Below are 16,985 nucleotides of genomic sequence, written 5' to 3'. Positions count from 1 at the left end.
AGCAGAATCACCTTTGGAGGGAATCTTAGCCCTGAGCCAGTGGGAGTCTAGCCAAATCTAGGGCCTAGTGGGACTACTCAAAAAAAGCCAGGTCTGCAGTGTCCTGTGGAATTCGAGAAGTGAGAAAGAGACTCTTATGTGTAGCCGCCGGTCGTGCCACGCTTTAGGAGTGATGTAGGAGAAGGCTTGACTGCTTGATCTGGTTTTCAGTTTGATTGGAATTTGCGCAAAGAGGAGTCCGGATGAGCAGGGGTGTTCGAAAGGTTTGTGAGAACAGATGTGATTGTTGAGGTGTGCTGGGCCAGTGTTATGTGGTGCCTTGAAAGTGCAGGTGAGGAGTTTGAATTGTACTTGTTTGTGAACGGAGAGCAATGGAGCGCCTTCAGGTGTGGTGTGATGTGGGTGCAGTGAACATAGCACATTACAACGCGATGTATTTCATTGCGTGCTTTTACAACGCAGTCATTACAACGACTGCGTTGTTAGTACTCGATGCATTTGCATCGCAAGTCATTACCACGAATTGCAGTAGGGGGCGCGCTGGATTTAGGAATAGTATTATTTACTATTCCTACTCCAGTTTGCGCAACAGTAGGGAAGGTGTTAGAATTAATTTCCAATACGTCAGCACCCCATACAGCAAGTCGTTGTAATGACTTGCGCTGTAAATGCATTGCATACCAAAAATGTAGTCATTGTAACAACGGCGTTGTAATAGTACTGTGATGTAATGACAGCGTTGTAAATGCTCTTTCCTGGGTGCAGCGTGGGAGCTTTAGAGTGACTCTGGCCACCGAGTTCCGAATGGTCTGCAACCATCGGGAGAGTTTTTTGTTGAGGGTCCTCTCACAGTCCAGCTTGCTTGTGATGAGGGTGTGAGTGGTGGTTTTCCAGGTGCCGATTGGGAGTCCTTTGAAAATCTTCTTCAGCATCTCCTAGGTTTGGAAGCATATGGCGGTGTTGGCGTTCACTTTGGTGGTCATGACGAGTATGCTGTTGACGATGTTCTGAGGTTCTTGGCGTAGGTGGTGTGGGTGGGTGTTGGTCTTAGCTTTGTTGGTCACCAGGTGGAGTTCCATGGTGATTTACTCATCCTGAACATCCCAAATTTGTTCTTTGGTGTTCGTCTTTAGATAGTTGGTCTTAATCCAGAGGGCAGTTTCAGTCATGCAGGCATTGAATTTTATTGAGGCACGTGGTTTCTTTTCTGTGAGAGGGAGGGAGTTGCGTATCAGCCGTCGAGAGAAAGTTGAGATTGTGCGAGCGAATGATGCAGGTTGTAGCGTTCCTGTGCGCAATGAAGGGGTCGGGCTGAGAAAGGATCCTTGCAAAACTTCACAGATGAGGTCACGGGCATCCAAGGTGTACAGTGCCAGGATGGCTGGCTCTATCCTTCCAGTCAGGTGGGAGCAGATCCGTCGGAGTGTGAGTCCTTGGATTCTGATGTCATGCAGGCGTTGGATGAGAAGGGGGTGGGAGTTGTGTCAAATAGTGTGAAGGAGGATGAGGGCCACAGTGTCGCCTCTGTCCAGAGTCATGCGGACATCATACGTGACAGCGTGAGGGTGGGTTCCATGCTGTGGTGTGCTTATGTGCTCGTGATTACTGTCAGGGAAAGACCCCCTTGCACTTATCCAATGAGGGATCAAGAAGAGCCGTTGGCACTTCGAGCCTTTGTACTTATGTTGGGACGTCTTCGCCAAAGCATTTTAACCCATTGGCTGCTGCCGTCGGCCAACGGTCGTCGCGAGCACTACCTCGATAGTGCTGCGCACGTCCGTTGGCTAACGAGACCCCTCCCATTTCTTTGAACGTTCAGCAATGGCGCAGAATGTTCGAAGCAGCCAATGGGTTAATACCTCAAGCAGCACCTCAGTAGCACTAGTGAACATGCTCATGAAAGCTGTTCACTTATCTACAGCTTGAGATCACACCTGCCGTCTCTCTTCTGTAGCTTCTGTATTCCACAGGTGCGTTAACCAGGACGTAGTTAAGGCAATAATGTTGGGGGGGGGGTGAGTCTGAGTTTTCCAAACAAACTATAAGCTGTACCCATATTCAAAGTCAAGAAAGTGGGCTGGGGTAGCTGGCCTGGCAGGTAAAGTGGAATTAGGGGAATTGGTTTTGATTATTTTACACCAAACTCACAGAAACCCCAAAGCGATCTTGTCCCTGTGCTCTATTGACGTGAGTCCACCAAACCCCAAAATGAAACTTCTCTTAGGATGAGCATTTCCATCTGAACCATTTGTGCAACAGTCTTCCATACCTAATAAAGAAGAACATGTTGTCTGCATCATCTGAGCTAAGATTCTCTATCCAGGAGAAACCACTCTGTATAAACTGCCATGTCCTCATGGATCACTGAAATAATATCGAGGGACAGAATATCGACCAACAAAAATATCGTTGACAAAATATCGAGAGACAAAATATCGAGTTTCTATCTACAAACAGGTAAGTACAAAAATATCGAGTTAAAAATATCGTTTACAAAAATATAGTTGTAAAAAATATCGACTTTAATAAAAACAATGTTTAATTACATTAATATAAAAAATTAATTACTAAAATATACTTAATAATACTTAAAATAACTTTTAATAATTAAATAATTAATGAAAGTAAAAAAATAATATTTTTTTAATCATATTTCTTAAAACATATATATATATAGTAACAAAATTTAATTAAATAATAGCCAATATTATTAACGTACAAATACAAAAGAGTAAAAATTACTATTCCCACTCCAGTGGGTGCAACAGTAAGGAAAGCGTTGGATAGCGTAGGCGTTAAAATTACTATTCCCACTCCAAAGAGTGCAACAGTGGATATATGACGTTACAACGCAACTTTTACAACGCACTACCATTACAACGAAATTTTTACAACGCAAAAACGATTACAACGCATGTTTTTACAACACATGTTTTTACAACGCAGATACCTTTACAACGCATACCATTACAACGTAAGTGTTGGTAAGTATATAATAATTTTTTTAATTTAAATTATTTAAAAATAATTTAATATAATTTAATTTAATTTAATTTCATTAAATTAATTTACTGTAAATTTAATTTTATTTTGTTTTTACACTGTACCCCTGTACCCCAAAAACCCAAAACTGACCCTGAACCCTAAAAAAAACCCTTTACCCAAAAACCCAAAACTGACCCTGAACCCTAAAAATACCCCTTTACCCAAAAACTAAAAACTGACCCTGAACCCTAAAAATACCCCTTTACCCAAAAACTAAAAACTGACCCTGAACCCTAAAAATACCCCTTTACCCAAAAACTAAAAACTGACCCTGAACACTAAAAATACCCCTTTACCCAAAAACTAAAAACTGACCCTGAACCCTAAAAATACTCCTTTACCCAAAAACTAAAAACTGACCCTGAACCCTAAAAATACCCCTTTACCCAAAAACTAAAAACTGACCCTGAACCCTAAAAATACCCCTTTACCCAAAAACTAAAAACTGACCCTGAACCCTAAAAATACCCCTTTACCCAAAAACGAAAAACTGAGACTGAACCCTAAAAATACCCCTTTACCCAAAAACCAAAAACTGACCCTGAACCCTAAAAATACCCCTTTAATTTTACATAATTAGCAATTAATCAAGTAAATTAAATTAATTACCAATTACATTTTAATTAATTAACAAATATTTTTTAATTAACAATTAATTAAATATTACTACCAATTATTACATTTACATATTTAATTAATTATATTTAAATTACTTCCCACCCTATTCCCCTATAAACCCACAACCCGCTACAGAAAATAAATTATTTAAATTTACACAATTAGCAATTAATCAATTAAATTAAATTAATTACCAATTAAATTTTAAATAATGAACAAATATTATTTAATTACCAATTAATTAAATATTACTACCAATTAATACATTTACATATTTAATTAATTATAATTAAATTACTTCCCACCCTATTCCCCTATAAACCCACAACCCACTACAGGAAATAAATTATTTTAATTTACATAATTAGCAATTAATCAATTAAATTAAATTAATTTCCAAATACATTTTAAATAATTAACAAATATTATTTAATTAACAATTAAATAATTATTACTACCAATTAATACATTTACATATTTAATTAATTATAATTAAATTACTTCCCACCCTATTCCCCTATAAACCCACAACCCGCTACAGAATAAAATTACACAATAATTTAAAAAAATCATTAATTATAACATAAAATGACACTTTTCACACATATTATAACATAAAAAACACTATAAATAATTAAATATTATTTAAAAAACGATATTTTTTACTATCTAGATTATATACTTGGATATTTTCACTTTCTATATTATTTACAGTCGATATTACTTCACTTACCTTAAAAACGATATTTTGGCTGTCTATATTCTGTCCTGTCGATATTTTGTCCAAACGATATTTCAAACTCGATATTCTGTCCAAACGATATTTTGGAGTCGATATTATGTCTGTGCACCCTTCATAATATCAGGTAAAAACAACCTTAAGTACTCTTCTGCCCCCCCACACCACCCCCAGCTCTATCTGAGCTACAAACCAAAGGAAGCAGATCCTGGGACCTTTACCCCCCAGCTTGAACTTGGCTACCAACAAAATCCTCACCCCAGTTGGAGACAGAAAGCCCAAATGTCTTGTGATTTTTTTCTATAGACTCAACCCCCTAAAACTTGAAACTAAATGTAGACATAGCAAGTTGGTCGCCAAAGTGGACTTCCTGAGATGGAAGACCACGGCTGCGATCAAGATAGGTCACGTTGGCATTGAATCTTGCTGGAATTAGTAAGTCTTTACCCTGTTCTCAGGTCTTTGTACTTTAAGTCCTTTACTAGCAGCTAGGTTATTAATACTCTTCACAAGAAGTGTTGCCTTTCTCTGCTCAAAGCTGAGACTGCAATTTAGAGAAGCTAATGTCATGATTCTACAGGAGACAAAAAAGGCATAATACGAAAAGAGTATGTTGGCAAAGAGAAGGGAAACAGGAGAGGATGAGTTGCAACCACACTACCCGCTACCACTATTGAAAACACACCTCTAGTGGCTAAAGTGGTGCTGATGTGGACAAATAGACCTCATGATGGTCCATCCAAAGTGGTTGTGTTTGAGCAGCTTCCAGAATTCCAGGGGCCTGCAGTGCGGGGATTCAAGAGTTGGGTAATTTATTGAAAACTAATGATAATGTTCATAACACAGCTGTAGGAGAGTAGGATCTGCTTCTTATAGTTACCCCCACTTTTTTGCTGATGTGTCACTGTTTTCAACTTAGACTGAATGGGATCCGCCATCCAGGACACCAGTCTATCGGCTTTCTCCTCTAAATTGATTGCTTGTACTTTAGGTACACTCTAGATTGGATACTGGGGCACCCTTATCAGTCCCTAGTATATGGTACACCATGTTCCCAGGGCATAGGTACCTCAGAGGCCTCACAGGGGCTGCAGCATGTATTGTGCCTCCCCTGAGAGGCCATTCAAAATTGCACCACAGGCCTGCTACTGCAGCCTGTGTAAGGTGGTGCATGCACCCCTTACTTAGATGCAGGTTACCTATATCTACCTTTAATCACTGACACATGAACCTATCAGTCACCCCTATGGCAGGCCTTATCGATCTTGAAGGCAGGGTGCTGGGGTTTATGAGAGAGGGTGCCCGTGCATGAGCAGAGCCCCTCTGCAGCCTTCAGAACTTAGTTTCCGGAGTTGTCTGTGATGCAGCCAACCACATATATTTAAGTGCATTATAACCTCGCGGTACATGCTAACTTTAAAACGGCTACACAGAAACATCTTGGTCAAACACCTTGGAATCATACCTCCCCGCCAGTAACTGCTGGGGGAGATATAATTCCACCCTTCTAGAGGGACTTATGTGAAACACCGGTACACCCGGCACCAGCTTTCTCGAACTGGGCATCACAAAATGGATGCTGCCAGCCACAGACACGAGTCTGCCCTCCTGCTGCTGAGCCAAGCTCGAGCAGAGGAAGGCCTGACAATAGGTTTCCTGTCACAGGGAGGTGTGACCACCTCCTAGACAAGACAGGCTTTAGTGTATTGGGGCTGGGTGTGTGCACTCTGAGAGTGCCAGAAAGTCGGCACTGGGGGCAAATCTGGTGTCCCTGTGCATAGTCCAGCTCAAACCGGTTGCAGGTTCTATTTCCTCCAGCTCTGGTGCAAAACTGGACAAAGGACATGGGTGTAGCCACTCTTCTGTCCTGACCCTCCCATAGGTGGGTCCCCAGAGTTTGTACCATCCCTTCCTTGGGTATAAAGGAGGAACCCCTGGCTACAGAACATTAGATTTTACCTGGACTAAACTCTGCAAGCAGAAACCACATACTTCGATGATTTACACTTCGCTGGACGACAGAAGATTCTCCCTTGGAGTAAAGGAGTTATTCTCCTGCAAGACAGGCACTTAACACATCTGCACGGTTTGCAGCTCCTGAGGACTCCGAACATTTCTGCAACACAGGAGGTGGGTTCCTGAGGTTGATCTGGCCTCTCAGCAATCCTGAGACTAGTATCCCTCATGGGGACTGTGCAACCCGAACCCCTGTGCGCCGTGTACTTTTGCAGCAGCATATGCTTTTTGGTGATCCCAATTTAGCTGTCTTGTCTATGGTGGGCCAGGGGCCCGCGATCCCGGTCACCTCAAGGTGCAACCCTCACTGCCACGCCGCCCTCACCAGCCCCTCCACCTCTGCTCCTCTAGTAGAGGGGGTGGGGTCCCAGCAGTAGGCAGGATAAAGAAAGTCCATGAGGCAGGCTGCCAGCAACATTCTGCCAGGTCCTGGCTGCCCCGGCCTCAACAGCCAGTGTCGAGGTGGCAGGTGGCATCCAATGCATGGGGACACCAGGGTTCACCCTGGCCCCCCAGCACGGCCAGACAACTACTACCACAGCCGTGCCAAGCAAAGCTATGCTGCAAAAAACGGCCCTGTAACAAAAACGGCCCACAGGGGCCCAAAACCGGCACCCTCCCTTGTGATGCACCAAAGGATTACCCGGTGCCCGCACTGGCCAGTCCAGCCTTGCTCCTTCCCATATCACTCTTTCGACTACCCACTGCAAGCCAACAACAGCTGCCACCGTGAGGTGCCTTCCTCCCCGAGGGCCTGTGCCCCGGCTGCCACAGGCCGAACCGCTGCCCGTAACCACCTGGCCAACGTCGCGTGGTGTCTGCACTCCGTCCCGGACATCCCGAGGGGTCGCAGGGAACCGTCACCTCCTCCTCTGCCTCTAGAGACGATAGGGTGGGCGGGATGCTGGTGGACATAGGCTGACTGCCGGGGAGCTGTCCTACAGTGCGTCCGCCATGCTGCCTCTCTAGACATTAATATTTTTAAAAGATGCAAACCCTCAGGGTCCCTCGCTGACCCCTTCCCAGCCTCTGTGCCCCATTAATAAAGCAATCACCACAGCGCAGAAGGCAGTTAATGGTGCTTTGTTCCTGCCTTAAAGAAGGTTTATTGACCCGTCCCCAGCTGACCCAGCAGCTCCTGGTCTGTGTCAAATGTACTGTTTCCTGACTCACCTTTGGACAGGGTCTGTGGCGGTCAATGCAAGCTTCCTTGGAAGCCAATGTCCACTTGGGCCAAGCTGGTTCCTGACCTCAGAGAGAGAGAGAAACTGCAGCATTTCTGGCTCTAGACAAGAGACAAACGCTGGTGGAGACAGACCCTGGGCCTGATGGAGCCATCAGCGTGTTCAACATGGTGGTTCCTACCAGCATCATTGAACATGTACCAGAGGACTCATTTATGAGCCCTTGCGTCACTTTTACGCCGCCGGTGCGTCACTTTTTGTGACGCACCAGTGGCGTAAAAATGTGCCTTGTTGCGCCATATTTACAAAGTGACGCATGTAGGTAGATGCGTCACTTTGTAAACCCCTGCGCCACATTATACCTGCGCCAGGTATAATGTATGTAAGGGGGGCGTATTGACGCAAGAAGGTGTCATAGAAGTGACGCAGTGAAATCTATAAGATTTCACTGCGCCATTTCTTGGCTGCAAATGCGTAAAAATCTAACGCCTGCCTCACAGCAGGCGTAAGACTGGCGCAGGCCCTTTCACACGGGGCTTGCCCCATGTGACAGGACGCATTGCTGGAGTTGCGTCACTTTTGTGACACACTCTAGCAATGCGTCACTTTTGCGCCTACAGATACGTCAGAAATACTGACGTATCTGTAACTGCTTGCGACATGATGCGTCATACTGTAAATATGACGCATCAGGAATGTCGCAAGAAGTGCGCACTGAGAAGTGACGCATCGCTGCTCTCACGCAGCGATGCGTCATTTCTCATAAATAAGGCCCCGGGGCTGTACGTTAATGACTAAGCATTACCCTGGGGTAAATTGTGGCTTACCGATGGGTTACCAGACACAGCTCACTCAGGCGCCCTCACTGCTCTGCTCTCGCTGCTGTCTTTCTTTTCAAATAAGTACATTTGGGCTTCGGCTTCGTCAGTTCAATACTTCAAAGTTGGTTTTATAATTTAAGCTGATGCAATACAATTATTTCGGCATTAATGTCACGTTCTCTTTCTGAGAAGCTGCTTCGATACGTATCTGTTGACCTTCAAGTGCCCTATGAGTCATACTTTTCTCAAACGAAATATCACAAAACCAAAGTGTGGGTCCTGGATAACATTTAAAGAGCCCTACAGCTCTTTCCATCTGTGTGCAGCCTCTGGCGCCACCTGCTGGAAGGGGAGGCTGGCGATACAGGGGGACACATAGACGGCTTCATGCTCCCGGCTCCTCAGGGGGGCACTTTGGGTGACGTATGCTTACCATGGGAAACAACCTTTACAACGCAACTTTTACAACGCACTACCATTACAACAAAACTTTTACAACGCAACATCCATTACAACGCATGCATTTACAACGCAATCATTACAACGCATGAGACTACAACGCACACCACTACAACGCATGCCATTACAACTCAGTCATTACAACGCATACCATTACAACGCATAACATTACATTCCAACACTTACCCTACTGTTGCACCCCTTGGAGTTAGAATAGTAATTTTTACCCCTACACTATCCAACACTTACCCTACTGTTGCACCCCCTGCAGTTAGAATAGTAAATTTTACCCCTACACTATCCAATACTTACCATAAATGCAATGTAATGTAATGCGTTGTAATGGTATGCATTGTAAAGGTATTATGCGTTGTAATGGAATGCGTTGTAAATGTAGTTTTTAAAATTTCGTTGTAATGGCATGCGTTGTAATGGAATGCGTTGTAATGGATGTTGCGTTGTAAAAAATGCGTTGTAAATGTATGCATTGTAAAAGTGTGCGTTGTAACGTCATACATCCGCTTACCATAGTGTTATAGTGCCAACCCCGCTGAAAATCGTCACTGAGCTGTACAGGGTCAAAGGCAAAGACAGTCTGTGTGCGATAAGGGGCTGGTTATTGAGAGCGAGGGTGGACTATGACGTAGCATCCTTGAAAGAGGCGCGTCTCAGCTCTTTCCTCCACTGGGGAGGGGTTGGGGCGGCCATGATAGACACAAGAATGTTGTTCTACATCTTAGGTGCGTGGGTAAGGAACCTTTTGCCTCGTTATTTTGTGTTTTTTTTAAAACAAAAATCCTTTAACCTCTTCGGTTCTCATGACGAGACCAGCACGTCATGAGTCACAGTGGAGCCATGCTCATGACGGGCTGGGCTCGTAATAACGGCTGCGGTCCGCCCACGCGTGATTGATCCCCCGCTTCTGCGGGTGAATTAGTCAGTGGGCGGGGTTGTGACGAGACCAGCTCGTCATGAGAACAGCTCCCCTGTGACTCATGATGAGCTGGTCTCGTCACGAGCACCGCGGGGCCGCGCTCACCCCCCACCCCCCCTGCACCGTCGGGGAATTACCCCCGCAGGGAAGGGGCTAAAATCTGTTCCACCACATTGATAAGACAGAAGAGCTCCAGATCTTACTGGTAATGGTGGAGCTAAAGCTGAATGACGCCAGTGCCATTCACTGGGGTCTTACCTGGGTCTTCCGGGTCACCTCTTGGGGGCGGAACTCGCGTAGTTTCACTCCACGGAAGTGTACAGAATTACATAAACCTCCACCTGGTTGTGAAGAGTACCGCAAGTGGGTGGAATGCTTTGTGTTGCTCGCTCTGATTTGTAGCTCCGTGAGAATGTTATGCATTGTACAAATGGCGCTGCGTGGGGCACCAGGGGGCGCAGCTTCTTCTTTCCTGCTTTAGTAGATTTTCAACTCGAGCGGCAGCTTTCTCAACGCGAACAGTCGTAACCTGCTGTGACCGCCTGCGTTGAAAAATCTCACCAGGGGGCATTCCAGCGACCAAAAAATGAGCTAGGGATGCAAATTCCTGCTTCCCTAGCTTAAGGTTAGCAATCCACTGAAATAAAAAATTCCTCCACACGATGGTTTGAGGACTTTTGCCAGAACTCTGCATTCCAAGTCGAGGTTGGCACGGGCTGGTGGAGCAGAGTTTATCACCCACCCCTACTCTTGAATAAGGGTGGAGCAGAGTTTATCACCCACCCCTACTTCTTGTCTTGATTAACCCTGGGCGGTGAACTTCGCTCCGCTCGTGGAGTATGCAGTTTCCCGCACTCCGTGTTACGCGGACCTTGCGGAGTTCCGAAAAACTCTGCTTCGCGCAGCAGAGCAGAGTTTTTTCCTCGCTCGCGTTCACCAACGTCAAGTTGGCAAGCACGAGCGAGGAAAATCCACCTCCTGGTGAGATTTGTCCTTGTTCGCAACACCAACATCAAGTTGGCGAGCACGAGCGTGGAAAATAAACCTCCCGGTGAGATTTCTCAATGCGGGGGGGTCAGGTTTCCCATTGCGAGTGGTTGTGTATGCGAGCGACTGCTCACGGTGAGAAACTGCCCATACGCGTTGAGAAAGCTGACGCTCAAGTAGCAGAAAAGGTAAGCTTGCGCGGTACATGGTGCTGTTCATAATGATTGCACAGTGCGGACAAGCATCCGGCACTGTGCAATCACAGTGAACAGCATTTTTCTTCCTCACTCTTGGGAAGGTGGATGACAATCAATAATTATATTTTGATTTAAAGAGCGAAGATCTGCACATAGACAGATACTAGAATCCTTTTTCCTCACAATCACAATGAGACTAACCCATTGGGATGAATCTGTAGGTTCAATGATACCTTCTGAAACCATTTTGTCTAGCGGTGTTTTAAGACCTTCTCTGACATTTAATGGTGTTGATCTGAGGAGTGTGGCTCACTGATTAGAACGGCAGACCCTGATGCAGAGGTCTGGCCCGGGACCAGGGTTCAATTCCCGACGCGGCAGGGTACTGAGCCCAAAATGTCCACGGACTCGATAATTCTCGCCTCGGTGCCTATTCTAATCATGGGGTCCCACGCTGCAACTCTGGGCAATAGTTGCTTAATCTCCACTACGGCGGCCCACCCGTGGCAGGATGCCTGGCTTTCACCCTGGGGATACCCAGTAGGGGTTATCTCACAGGGAAAAACCAGGACGGGTTCCCAAAGCTAGCGCCTTGATGCCTTCGGGTGATACGTGCGCTATATAAATCGCAATACATTTACATTTACGATCTGAGTTTATGTGCAATAGCTACTGCGTCTGGTTTGAGTTTTATTAAATGCTCGAATGTTTTTATTTGTCCAGTTTTTGTACTAAAGACTTAAGGAAATTGAGAAATTATGTAATTAATCATGAATTCCGAATTCTCAGAAATAGATGAGATTTCAACATCATTGAATTGGACAGGATTCTCAGAACCGGGAACTAATATTAAACCCATCTTTGCAAAATCTTGCCAACCAATGATGTTCTTACCCTTTATAGCAACATAAACTTTGGTATTGATGCATTTACCAAGACAAGGAATATCAACAAAAAACAAACCAAGCATATCTATGTCTTTATCTCCATACGCTTTGGAGACAATGTCTAACTCTAGGAGGGATACTGAAGAAGACCAATATTTCTCATAAATAACATCAGAGATAATAGTCACAGGGGCACCCGAGTCTGCCATCATATCAAGTAACTTGTCATTTATCAAAACTTCACATGTGGGGTCTTTTGCTCGGTCAGGGTTACTCAAATCCTCACCAGAATCAATTGACAAAATAATCTTTTCTGTATTATTTTTTGGAATTAACTCTACTGTTTTAATGTTGAGACTCCATAACGATGAATCTATAGAAGAAACATCAAGAGAAGCAACGTTAACATTAGGATGTTGATGTTCCTGTGAGGATATTGAATTAACTTGAATAAAACGTTTGTTCCTGCAAACAGAATTAAAATGACCCATCTTATTCCAATTTGTGCATTTTCTTACCAAGAGCAAAACAAATAGGACTATTTCCAAGATGCGACTTTGATCCGCATCTATAACAAACTGTGTTTGCTTTCCTCTGAAAGGGTTTCGAAAACTTGTTTTTGATGGCAATAGCGCTAATTGTAGAGTCATATTCTATTAAATTGATGGGCGAGGTATTTTCATTAGATATGCATCTTGAAGAAATGATGCACCTCTCTATGCTCTTTGCCATGCCCATAACTTCAGATAAGGTAGGAACTATACAACTGAGAATACGCTCTTGAATTTATTTATGGGAGCAACTATAGATGAACAGATCCCTGATGGACATGTCAAGGGAAGCACCAAAATTGCAATCGGATGCTAAATTCCTGAGTGCTGAAATAAATTCCTCAACAGTCTCGTTTGGATCTTGCTTACGCTTAATACAATTAAAACGTTCTAGCATTAAATTTGGTTGTTCCAAAAATGTCTTATTTAGTCTCTGGACTGCATCAGTATAAACGTTCCAACCATCACCATTGCCAGGAGGAGGAATACAGTTCGGTAGATTATCAAAAACTTGACGTCCTGCACTTCCAAAATGACTATATAAAATAGCCAATTTACGTTTAGGTGAGTATTCTTCAGCATCAATAGCAATCAAGTACCTCTCAAAGCTGCGAAACCATATTTTCCAAGATTCATTTGGTTTGCCATTAACTGGAAGAAAATGATTTAGGTGTACAATTTGTTGATTTGATGCCATTTTGAAAAATAATGTAGGAAGTTTTAATTAAGTCACTTGCAATATATGTTAATTTGAAAGAAACTTCCAATCGTGAAATAATATGCTTTTGAAATGTCACAGGATAGTGCTTTCATATAAAAATAACTTCCTCTGGTGCTTTAAATTAATAGTATTTATAAAATTACATACTGTGTAAAAACGATGGTGATGCACAGTTGATTGCTCGATCGTGTATTTAACCGATCGTTTTTGGTTGTATGTTCTTACAACGAACTCCGTTGTAACGCATGCCTTTACCACGCATGCGTTACAACGGAATGCTATTTTCACGCTTATCCTTCTCCACATATTTTTCCGTGGTGATGTCATACGTAGTAAATAAAAAATGACCGTTTCCTTCGTCTGCGACGCCGATTGCCTGTACATCTCGACTAAAGGTAAGTGTTTTATTGGGGGGGAAGCCCCCCCACCCCCTTTTTTTATTTGTACCCTTTACCAAACATGCTTTTACTACGTACCTCGTAGTAAACGTATGCGTGGTAAAGGCTTTCGTTGTAACCACGCATGCGTTGTAATGCATGCGTGGTTAAGGTTTTCGTTGAAACGGCCGCGTTGTAGTGGCCGTCTCCCATCGTTTTTGAGGTGAAATTGACAATTAAAATGGCCGACAAAACGTGGCAATGCGATGACATCACTTGTTAGCTAGAAGCAGAACAAGATTTATTGTTATCCACGTTGTTACTACCTTAAAGATGGTGGCTTACGTTGCATGATGATGTCATCACGTGCGTATAGTTGAAATCCAGCGATTGGCTTCCCTCACAGAAACTAACCAAAAGCTTAAAAATTCCACAAATAGGAAAGTTAAGGTCGTATTCCGTTCCGGGAAGCAGGAAACTGCAGAGTGAAAAAGACGTGAAGCATTCGAGTTGGAAGCAACAAACTTGAAGAAGGATTTGTGATGTGAAGGAGCTTTCAAGATGATCCAAGACGGAAATCCCTTCAAAATGGGTATAGTAAGGTGGGTATTGCTGGGCTTAATTCAGAAATCAGGAAAACAAAGTAAATAAGTATCCAAAAGTAGATTATTTCCTTTTACAGCAAATCACGGAAGTGCTGCTGCTCTCGATGAAGTACAACTGCCGAATGAGGATTCAACAGTTGTTGACTTCAAGAGAGAGCAGCACCTCGAGCGATGCACCTTCAAACATAAACATGACTAAATGTAGAACATGTAAGAATTATGTAATAAACATAGAAGAAATACAATATTAAGAATGAGCTCTTTACACCCAGGCCCAGGCCGAGGAGACAGCTCACTGCTGGTGATTCCTTGGAGCTGCCCCTCCCCCCAGGGGCGGGGAGACGGCTCACTGCTGGTGATTCCTTGGAGCTGACCCTCCCCCCAGGGGCGGGGAGACGGCTCACTGCTGGTGATTCCTTGGAGCTGACCCTCCCCCCAGGGGCGGGGAGACGGCTCACTGCTGGTTATTCCTCAGAGCTGACCCTCCCCCCAGGGGCGGGGAGACGGCTCACTGCTGGTGATTCCTTGGAGCTGCCCCTCCCCCAGGGCTGGGGAGACGGCTCACTGCTGGTGATTCCTTGGAGCTGACCCTCCCCCCAGGGGCGGGGAGACGGCTCACTGCTGGTGATTCCTCAGAGCTGACCCTCCCCCCAGGGGCGGGGAGACGGCTCACTGCTGGTGATTCCTTGGAGCTGACCCTCCCCCCAGGGGCGGGGAGACGGCTCACTGCTGGTGATTCCTTGGAGCTGACCCTCCCCCCAGGGGCGGGGAGACGGCTCACTGCAGATGATTCCTTAGAGCTGACCCTCCCCCCAGGGGTGGGGGGACAGCTCACTGCTCGTGATTCCTTAGAGCTGACCCTCCCCCCAGGGGCGGGGAGACGGCTCACTGCTGGTGATTCCTCAGAGCTGACCCTCCCCCCAGGGGTGGGGAGACAGCTCACTGCTGGTGATTCCTTAGAGCTGACCCTCCCCCCAGGGCTGATGAGACAGCTCACTGCTGGTGGTTCCTTGGAGCTGACCCTCCCCCCAGGGGTGGGGAGACAGCTCACTGCTGGTGATTCCTTGGAGCTGACCCTCCCCCCAGGGGCGGGGAGACGGCTCACTGCTCGTGATTCCTTAGAGCTGACCCTCCCCCCAGGGGCGGGGAGACGGCTCACTGCTGGTGATACCTCAGAGCTGACCCTCCCCCCAGGGGTGGGGAGACAGCTCACTGCTGGTGGTTCCTTGGAGCTGACCCTCCCCCCAGGGGCGGGGAGACGGCTCACTGCTGGTGATTTCTTATAGCTGACCCTCCCCCCAGGGGTGGGGAGACGGCTCACTGCTGGTGATTCCTTAGAGCTTCCCCTCCCCCCAGGGGTGGGGAGACAGCTCACTGCTGGTGGTTCCTTGGAGCTGACCCTCCCCCCAGGGGCGGGGAGACGGCTCACTGCTGGTGATTTCTTATAGCTGACCCTCCCCCCAGGGGCGGGGAGACAGCTCACTGCTGGTGATTCCTTGGAGCTGACCCTCCCCCCAGGGCTGATGAGACAGCTCACTGCTGGTGGTTCCTTGGAGCTGACCCTCCCCCCAGGGGCGGGGAGACGGCTCACTGCTCGTGATTCCTTAGAGCTGACCCTCCCCCCAGGGGCGGGGAGACGGCTCACTGCTGGTGATACCTCAGAGCTGACCCTCCCCCCAGGGGTGGGGAGACAGCTCACTGCTGGTGGTTCCTTGGAGCTGACCCTCCCCCCAGGGGCGGGGAGACGGCTCACTGCTGGTGATTTCTTATAGCTGACCCTCCCCCCAGGGGCGGGGAGACGGCTCACTGCTGGTGATTTCTTATAGCTGACCCTCCCCCCAGGGGTGGGGAGACGGCTCACTGCTGGTGATTCCTTAGAGCTTCCCCTCCCCCCAGGGGTGGGGAGACAGCTCACTGCTGGTGGTTCCTTGGAGCTGACCCTCCCCCCAGGGGCGGGGAGACGGCTCACTGCTGGTGATTTCTTATAGCTGCCCCTCCCCCCAGGGGCGGGGAGACGGCTCACTGCTGGTGATTCCTTGGAGCTGACCCTCCCCCCAGGGGTGGGGAGACGGCTCACTGCTGGTGATTCCTTAGAGCTGACCCTCCCCCCAGGGCTGATGAGACGGCTCACTGCTGGTGATTCCTTGGAGCTGCCCCTCCCCCTCCCCCCAGGGGCAGGGAGACAGGTCACTGCTGGTGATTCCTTGGAGATGACACTCCCCCCAGGGGCAGGGAGACGGCTCACTGCTGGTGATTCCTCAGAGCTGACCCTCCCCCCAGGGGCGGGGAGACGGCTCACTGATGGTGATTCCTTGGAGCTGCCCCTCCCCCCAGGGGCGGGGAGACGGCTCACTGCTGGTGATTCCTTAGAGCTGACCCTCCCCACAGGGGCGGGGAGACAGCTCACTGCTGGTGATTCCTTGGAGATGCCCCTCCCCCCGGGGCGGGGAGACAGCTCACTGCTGGTGATTCCTTGGAGCAGCCCCTCCCCCCAGGGGCGGGGAGACAGCTCACTGCTGGTGATTCCTTAGAGCTGACCCTCCCCCCAGGGGCGGAGAGACAGCTCACTGCTGGTGATTCCTTGGAGCTGCCCCTCCCCCCAGGGCTGGGGAGACAGCTCACTGCTGGTGATTCCTTAGAGTTGACCCTCCCCCCAGGGGCGGGGAGACGGCTCACTGCTGGTGATTCCTTGGAGCTGACCCTCCCCCCAGGGCTGGGGAGACGGCTCACTGCTGGTGATTCCTTGGAGCTGCCCCTCCCCCCAGGGGTGGGGAGACGGCTCACTGCTGGTGATTCCTTGGAGGTGACCCTGCCCCAGGGGCGGGGAGACAGCTCACTGCTGGT

The sequence above is a fragment of the Lissotriton helveticus genome, chromosome 7, assembly GCF_964261635.1.
Source record: "Lissotriton helveticus chromosome 7, aLisHel1.1, whole genome shotgun sequence".
Lineage (NCBI taxonomy): Eukaryota > Metazoa > Chordata > Amphibia > Caudata > Salamandridae > Lissotriton > Lissotriton helveticus.
The sequence above is the reverse complement of the archived record's forward strand: the minus strand, read 5'-3'. Positions refer to the sequence as shown.